The sequence below is a fragment of the Ochotona princeps genome, chromosome 25, assembly GCF_030435755.1.
Source record: "Ochotona princeps isolate mOchPri1 chromosome 25, mOchPri1.hap1, whole genome shotgun sequence".
NCBI lineage: Eukaryota > Metazoa > Chordata > Mammalia > Lagomorpha > Ochotonidae > Ochotona > Ochotona princeps.
The window spans coordinates 18,454,518-18,463,119 of NC_080856.1; the positions used below are offsets into that span (position 1 = coordinate 18,454,518).

Below are 8,602 nucleotides of genomic sequence, written 5' to 3' on the forward strand. Positions count from 1 at the left end.
TTGTGGGCAAATGTTCTTTTTCTCGATGAACACATTTGTGAATTCTTTGGGTACTCTGTGAGGACCCCTGCTTTCAGTTTGCATTGAGGTCCCCTGCACTGGCTATCCACCTGTGTCTTCTCAATGCTGAGCTCTCCTCATTTGAGTGAGGGGATAATCTGTGGGGACCAAGGACCTTCAAGATGGTGCCAACCTTCCATGGCATTCACTTAGCCCCTTCGTGTGCATTAGCAATGGAGCCAAGATTTGCCATCCATCCCGCTGTGGTCTACCAAGAACACAAGCTTCCTGCTTGAAGATCTAAGCTTCTCTTAGCTTCTGGGGCTGGTTGCACATGCCTTCCCAGGACTCGCTCATCTATTGTTCCTTCACAAATTTGTGTGTCATCCTTGCGCAGGGGACATGTTAATCTTCTCTGTATCATTCCAATTTTTATTATATGTGCTGCCGAACTGAGCATAGCTATTGTTCCTCTAGTGGTACCAGGATGGATCTGTGGGACTTTGCATCCAACCAGGGACTTTGATAAGTGTCAGACCTAAGCTCCAATGGGGTAATTAGCAAGATGTAAATCTTGAACTGTCTGTATTGCCTCTGAGATATGGAATAAGGAGCGAGGGATGTCTTCCTTGAATTCCTTCCCTCTGGTAAGCATTGTCTATTGTCATTGCATCCTGGGTGGCTGATTAAATGAGGGACACTGGAATTTCATGCCATTTTAATAAGTCTTGCAAAGTTGAGACTTGGATTTTTACTTTATAATTTATTGATTATGAAACGTATTTCTTGGATTTGGCCTTTGAAGTTCTATGGCAATATCTGGTTTGCCATTATAGAAACATCCCCCAAATGAGTGACATGTTGACAATAGAAACAAAATTCCAGGATGTGAGAGCTGATCTCCTTGGAACCCACCTATTTTGTTCAGACACCCTGGATTCATTTAGGTAAAAAGAAAATGAATGGGAAATTTGAATCAGTACAAGGCGAAGAGTCAATTCAAAATGAAGAGAGAGGAAGATGTGGCAAGCAGCTGGACGGAGAATCTTTTGCATGAGCAGCACATGCCGTAAATAATGAGTGAGGGAATGAACGCCCTTTTCTTATCTTAGCCATTAAGTTACCACATATTATATTTTTTCTTCCTGGCCAGTTTTCTGAAATACAAGTGCGTAACTGTTGTTATTACTCTATGCTTTGCACTTATTTCTACACTTACAGCAAGACAAATTCTCCTCCCACTGTAACTGCTCGCTGCCATGACCATTAGCGACTTCCCAGATGAACCATTGCCAAAGACTGTGTAAGTTGGGCCATCAAAAATCTTGTCCATCAGGCAAGAGAGTTGTGAACGCAGGGATGCTTGACTAGCCATGCATTTAAATAAGAGAAGCAAGGGAGAACGATTTAAAGTTTTGTTAAACAAGGCAGAAAAGAAGGAGGCAGAAAGTTTAAGGAAAAGTATGAACTTTAAAAAATGCCTTGTGAGATATTGAAAGATCTTTTCAGACAGGTAGTCCAAGACTTTTTGTCTATGTGTAAATTGACAAATAACCAGTCAAGTCTGCCATCTTTTATATAGTTTCACATTTGCCAGAAGAGGTCAGCAAAGACATTAATATGAGTCTGTGCCTCTGAGAGAAAGTGGCAGGTTGGAAAGAGATTTCTTCCTCATTGCAGTTCATAGAGGGACTCCATTATTCAGACTTCTGTCTTTCTCATGTCCTTTGTCAGATCTTAGCAACTGCCTTTGAATATGATGAGTGCATGGATCTATCTGTATTGAACCATGGAAAGCTACATGTCTCAGGAAATTACAGGTGTTCAACTTAAATTTATATGCAATGTTATTCCCAAGTGATCTTGGGAGATTGAATTAAAGTTTAAGGGCAGATATTTGACCTAGCTGTTTAAGAGAGCTTAGGGGGCCTGGCGAGATAGCCTAGTGGACTTGGATTCACCAGGATCCCATATGGGAACCAGTTCCCAACCCAGCTGTTCCACTTCCCATCCAGCTCCCTGCTTGTGGCCTGGGAAGGCAGTAGAGGATGTCCCAAGACCTTGGGATTCTGCACCCACATGAGAGACCCGGAAGAAGCTCCTGGCTTCTGGCTTCAGATCGACTTGGCTCTGAATGATGCAGCCACTTGGGGAATGAACCAGCAAACGGAGATTCTTTCTCTATCTGCCTTTCCAATTAGAAAGTAAAATAAATGTGTTTTTTTAAAAAATCCCACTTAAGATTCCCTTAAGTCATACAAAATGCTTGGGTTTGAATCTTGACTCTTATTGTCTGAATTCAGCTATCTGAATGCTGTGAGAGGCAGTAGGTACTAGCTTATGTACTTGGTTCCTTGATATCTATATGGGATACCTGGGTTGAGTTCCCAGCTCCTGCCTTTATCCAGACTCAGCCTTGGCCACCACATCCTGCCCGTGATGCACTGCAGGCATTTGGGAGTCAGTCAGTGGATAGAGGATCTCTGGCTGTCTATCATTCAAATAAAATCAGTCAGTAATCTAAACAGTTTATTGTGGTGTCAAGAAATTCCAAAATTTCTGTGTATATTATTTTTAATAACACAGATTTCCCATGAATTCTTTCAAGAGCCCTTATGCTTTTCCTTTAAGTCTGAACAAATTAATTAAAATTAATGACACTTTAGTTAATTATGATTAGGAAAGATAAAAAACTACAATTTCAAGATTTTTTTTAAAAAGATTTATTATTTGTTTGAAAGGCAAAATTACAAAAAGAGAAGGAGCAACAGAGACATAAAGATCTTCCACCTTCTGGATCTCCTTCGAGATGGCTGCTAAGCTTTGCCACGGTTAGGTTGGGCTGAAGCCAGAAGCTAGGAACTCCATTCAAGTCTCATGTGGGTTGCAGAGGTCCAAGTACTCAGGCGTCTCCTGGTGCTTTTCCAGGCATGTTAATAATGAGCTGGATCAGAAATGGAGCATTTAGGATTTGAACTGCCAATGAAAAGGATTGCTGGCATTATAGGCGTGGCCTCAACCCACTTTGTCACAAGACTAGCCCCAGATGTATGTTATTGAAAAAGAAGAAATGAAATACCTTTGATTTCAAATGATATGCTTATATGGAAAACTCAAGAAAATAGCCAAAAATGCAATAATTTAACAACGGAGCTAGGCAACAAATTTATATTCAGAATCAAAAGCCTTCACAAATACAAATCCAATTTGAAAATATAAAGAAGGGATAGGACCTCATTTGCAAAAGCAACAACAAGGAAATATGATGTTATTAGAAAGCCATCTAATAAGGAAAGATTTACATGAAGAAAGCTTTAAATGTCTCTGAGAGGCACAGAAGACCTGAGCAATTGGAAAATGTTTAATGATTCAACTTAGAGGAAATTGATATCAATTCTCCAAGTATCCATAAAAATGTTGCAACCACAATTAAAAACATCAATAGCATTTATTAAGCAAGACAAGCAGATTAAATTTTTATAAATACTAAAACAGCAATAAACATTTTCTGAAGAAGCATCATAAAGAAGAGTTGTGCCTAAAAAATTAAATTATATAGCTCCAGTGAATGCCTACAAGCATTTTTATTAGGAAACAAGGATTACTCAGTCAATGGTGAAACATACTAGGTGCCCATCTAGGGAAAAATCAGTTAAGTCTTTTGCTGCAGCTATTATGCAGGCTAAATTTCAAATGGGTCAACAATTAAGTTTATAAGACAAATTATAAGTTTAATGTCAGAAATTGAGGAACATGTAGGAAAGGACAAGAATTTTGAGCATCAAAGCTGCAAAAGACTGACACATGTCACTTGTTCTGAGAATTATTTTTTTTTAAGTCACCAAGGTTAATACAAACCCAAATTAAATAGACAAATGAAAAACTGGGCACATGTTTAACCACAGTATAAAATGTCCATTCCTAGTGTATAAAGAGCTTTAATGAGCAATTAAAGAAAGCATTACTAGCCGAGAGAAGTGGGCAGAAGACCAACGTACAGGGGAACATCTTCACCTTCACTCACAAAAACAATGCAAATTAAAACTACACTAAGATGCCATGTTTCACTTATCAAATCTCAAGTATCAAAAAGATTTTAAAATATATTTTGGCAAAAAAAATATAGACTTAAATGAAAAGTGATTCTGTAATATCAATCAAAAATACAAAAGCTCATTAGCCTGGCTATTCCTCTCCCAGGAAATGTCATTCACATAGGACAGGGAAATAAACTACGAATTTGATTATGGAATGCATAATTAGTTGAAAAAAATAACATGCTTAAAAAATTCACTATATTGGTAAGTGACGAAACAGTACAATAAACTGACACATTCTTACGGTGGAATGATGTGGAGCCATTCACGAGGATAAGGAAGGATGTTTTGTGTATGGATATAAAAAAGATTTACAAAGTGTGGTTTAATACGATATCATTTATATACAAGGAAAAAAAATGTGTATTTATCTATTCTAAAATACCTATGTAAAGATACAAAAGAAATTGATGGAGTTCCACGTAGTGGTTCAGCTGCCACTGGGACACTACACCCATCAAATCAGAGTGCATGGATTTTAGTCACTACTCTCTTCTGATCCGTCTTCCCACTGGCATGCACCATAGAAAACAGCAGATGAAGGATAAGTACCCCACCACAGGAGACCCAGGGGGAGTTCATGACTGCTAGCCTTGGTTTGGCCCACCGCCAGGAGTACAGCAAACTAGCAGATAAGAAATACTCATTCTCTCTCTCTCTCCATGTCTCCCTCCCTCCATTCCTTCCCCCTCAGATAACTAACTAATCAGCTTAAACATTGTTTGCTTTGGAAGGAAAGGGGATACCTTGGGGAAAAATTGGATAATTCCAGTGGGTAAGTGGAAGAAAATGCTTCAAAGTAATCTTTTATTCTGAAACACAGGAATCAATTATGCTTTAAGGCTTTGAGATTTGATTATTATTTACAAATCTTGTCTATACTCTTGAGCAGTGTCTTTTCCTACGTACTATGTTAAATTTTTAGTGGAAGGTTAAACTTGTGATTATAAAATATATTGAAATAATAGCATTGTAAAAACTGAAAAAACAGTGGAGTGCAGAAGGTGGGAATTGAGTGGGATAGAGGGTGGGGTCGGCAGTATCAATACATTACACAAATATATATGAAATACAGGACCTTTATTCACCTTTTATATAAATAAAGAAAATGAAAAAATGTATGAATTAAATCTTCCTTTGTTCTTTTTATGGTTTAAAAATGTCTGTATTTGGGATACTAGATCGCTAGGTGTCCTAATGAACAAAGAAAGATTTTATTCAGCTAAGATTCACTCATATGCCATTGCTAGAATATATCTAAGAATAAAGAAAAACAGCAAAATAATCCAACAGACAGACAAAATAGATGCCACAAAATCCAAGAACTAGATAAAGTTCAGACACCTGATTTCCAGGAAGTCTGTTAGACTTCCTTTAATCTTTTTACTTATTAGAGACAGTTATATAAAGCTTGATAGAAACTATACACTCACAGAAAGTAGATTAAAAGGGAAGGAGCAGGGTGTGAGTCAGTCTGGACGCATGCTCATGGGTGGAGGCTTGGGGACTTTTTAAAAAGCCCTCTAAGGACTGTATCTGGAGTACAGAAGCAATGGTCTCTGCGATCGTCTCAGCATGAGTCTGATGTCCTAGTGTTGGTCCTGAGGGACTAAGACAGTGAGGATATGTTCAGACTGGTTTTCATGGCTACAATCTGAATGAAATAGAAAAACTTCCCAGGATTAAACGTTTACAACTTAGGCTTTCTGGAAAATAGAATGATATAGTTCAGATGGGTGGTACTTAACAGTATACATTACTCTGAAGGCGTGGGCAAAGGTGCTGGAATAGCTGGTCAAAGACTTGCTTACTTTTAAACCAATACAATGCTGACACAAAGGCTCATCAAATGGAAAGATTAGCATTGGAAATACTCAGGTGCTATGTGAAAACAAAGGAAAGAAAACTGTTCTTACATAAGAAAGCAATTTTGTAACTCACAGGAGCCCTGATGATATCTGTAAGTTCTCTGTAATTAAAAACTTCTAAAAGTCAAAATCAATATGCAAAGAAAGTATAATATCTGTTGGCTAAGAAATGAAAGTAATTGTAATGGTCATTAATCAAAGATTGGTTAAAAGAAAAGAGAGGACAATATAATATTTAGCCATAATAGAGTAATAAAGAATATTGCTGGCATGCTCTTTGACCCCACAATCCAGATTTTGGAATTATTGTCCTTATTATACTTAAGTAAAGGTACAGAGATGCATACATAAACAAATGTATACCTTGTTGGATATAAAAATGTCAATTTTTTTGAAAAATAAAAGCAGAAACAGCTTAAACATTCAATGAAAGAGAACTGATTAAACAAATTCTGTTATAATCATAAATTAAAAGGAGAAGGGGGCCGGTGTGATGATATAGCAAACTTCTTTGCCTTCAGTGGTGACATCTGATATGGATGTTGGTTCTTGTCCTGGCTGCTCCACTTCTGATCCAACTTCTTGATTATGGCCTGGGAAAAGCAGTGGAGGATGACTCCATTCCTTAGATCCCTGCACCCATGTAGGAGACCCAGGAAAATCTTGTAGCTCCTGACTTCAGATCAGATCAGCTCTGGTCTCTTCATCCATTTGGGGAGTGAACCAGGGGATGAAAGATCTGTCTGTCTCTCCCTCTTTCTTTGCTTTTTTTATATAAATCTGCCTTTCAAATGAAAATAAATAAGTCTTTTTAAAACGAATAAGAGAAAAAGACTGTGTATGTGGTTAACCCTTGGGAGACTGGGCCCTGCATGTCCCCCTTTTTTTGTTTTTTTACTGGATGCCTGTCTTAGGTTGTCCAGCAGTCAGTTGACGCCTTACCCATCATGGGGAGCCCCCTCCTGGGGCATGCAGGAACCCTGTCTTAGGTTGGTCATCAGCTCTGCCAGATCTTACCCGTCTCTGGCTGCCCATTACGTATCATGTTCAACCAGACTTGAGTGCTGGTGTTTTCCACAGCCAAGGCCATCATGGCTTGTTGAATGATGACCCGCTCCCAGGCTTGTTGCCTGCATAGGCAGCAGAGAAGAGGAAACAGTATTGCAATTATGGCTACGACCATCAGTCCCAAGGCTAAGACTCCTTTCTATTCCTTAAACATCCATGCTGCCAGTCTAATGCCATTTAGACTAACTTCCCTCGACATGAGGGGCACCCGGGTCTCATTGACCTTAATAATGATGGTGGCAAGCTGGTTGGTGAGATTCAAAAAGACATACTTAACAATGTGCAAGTATTATTGAAAATACTAACATTCAAGAATCTCATAGTGCTAAGATGTTACATGTATACAAAACAGTTTTACCAGGAACAGAGACCCTAACTGCCTATCATCCCATCTGGCTCCTACATTTCCAAACAAAAAAATGGACCCCAAAAGTTTTTAGGAAAAAGGGGTGTCATCATCCACTCTTAGCTACTTTCTGTTGAGAGGGGGTGCCGTTGGGTAACAGCAGCAATGGGGGGGGGGTCCATCTAGTGGTTCCTGATAGAAGGCAGAAGTCATCAGGTGTTTGATGTACATCCTGATACTTGAAAGGCTTCTCAATGTTGAAGTCCTGAGTAGTAAGTCCATTTGAATACATTCAGAACTATTCAGCTGAACAGACTTTGTAGGTCCTGAGAAAACAGAAACAGACATGCCTCTCCAAGAGCTTAATTGTGTATCCATACATTATTTTCAAAAGGATTTAGCTTAGCAACTCACATTTATGAGTATTTTCATCTGTAAACCAATTAAGATAGACTACATAGTTTGCCACATAAACATGTACATGTATATCAGGTAACACATATTATAAAACAAAACAGCTTTTGTAACAGCTACTTGAAAATTCTCTTAAGTGTGTTAAAGTTACCAATTGTTTAGAATTACATTTTGCTCTTAATAACCTGAATAAACCATACCTATAGTTTACTATTACATTTTAGCTTTAATGGATACAATAGGTCTGCTGGAACCCTAGAAAACAAAGTATCTATGTTTAGCGCTATGATACCACCTGTAGGATTTTACCCACTCTTGTACTTTTTGACACCACAACCAGATGGTCACTTAGGGATTCAACAATAAGAGGGAGTATACCAATAAACAGTTTGTTCCTCTAGCAGACTCCTTTCCTAGGTCTGTTATTCTTGTTCCCCTGCCTGGGGGAGAAAGCACCTCCTTTTGAAATGTTATTCAAACCTGAGGACTAAGGAGTTCTTTCCCTGTAAATTTTCATATCAACTATTCCTGGAGCCTTCCCGGCAGGATTGCATCTAGTCCTGGCTCCCCACTGGCAAGGTTTCTCAATGTCTTTTCTGCAATGCCCCCCAATTTTTTTTTTTTTACAGAGCTAATCATTTATCTGTCCTACAATTAACTTTACCAACTGAAAGATACAACCATTGAAACACATTCTTCTGACTTTGAGGCTGCTAGGGGCCCATCTAGAAATCTCAAAACCAGAAGAGTTAAGCCTATTAAATATGCCAAGAGGCCTTAAAGTATCTGATCAAAGATTCCTCATTATA

General features: G+C 38.5%; 1 non-coding gene across 1 annotated transcript; it reads right to left on the bottom strand.

Annotated features, from left to right (window-relative positions):
* Window positions 1-352: 352 nt before the first annotated feature.
* Window positions 353-460, bottom strand: LOC118760256 (U6 spliceosomal RNA). Its single transcript, XR_004996676.2, has one exon. It is a non-coding gene; the product is annotated as a U6 spliceosomal RNA (small nuclear RNA).
* Between the last annotated feature and the right edge of the window lie 8,142 nt (window positions 461-8,602).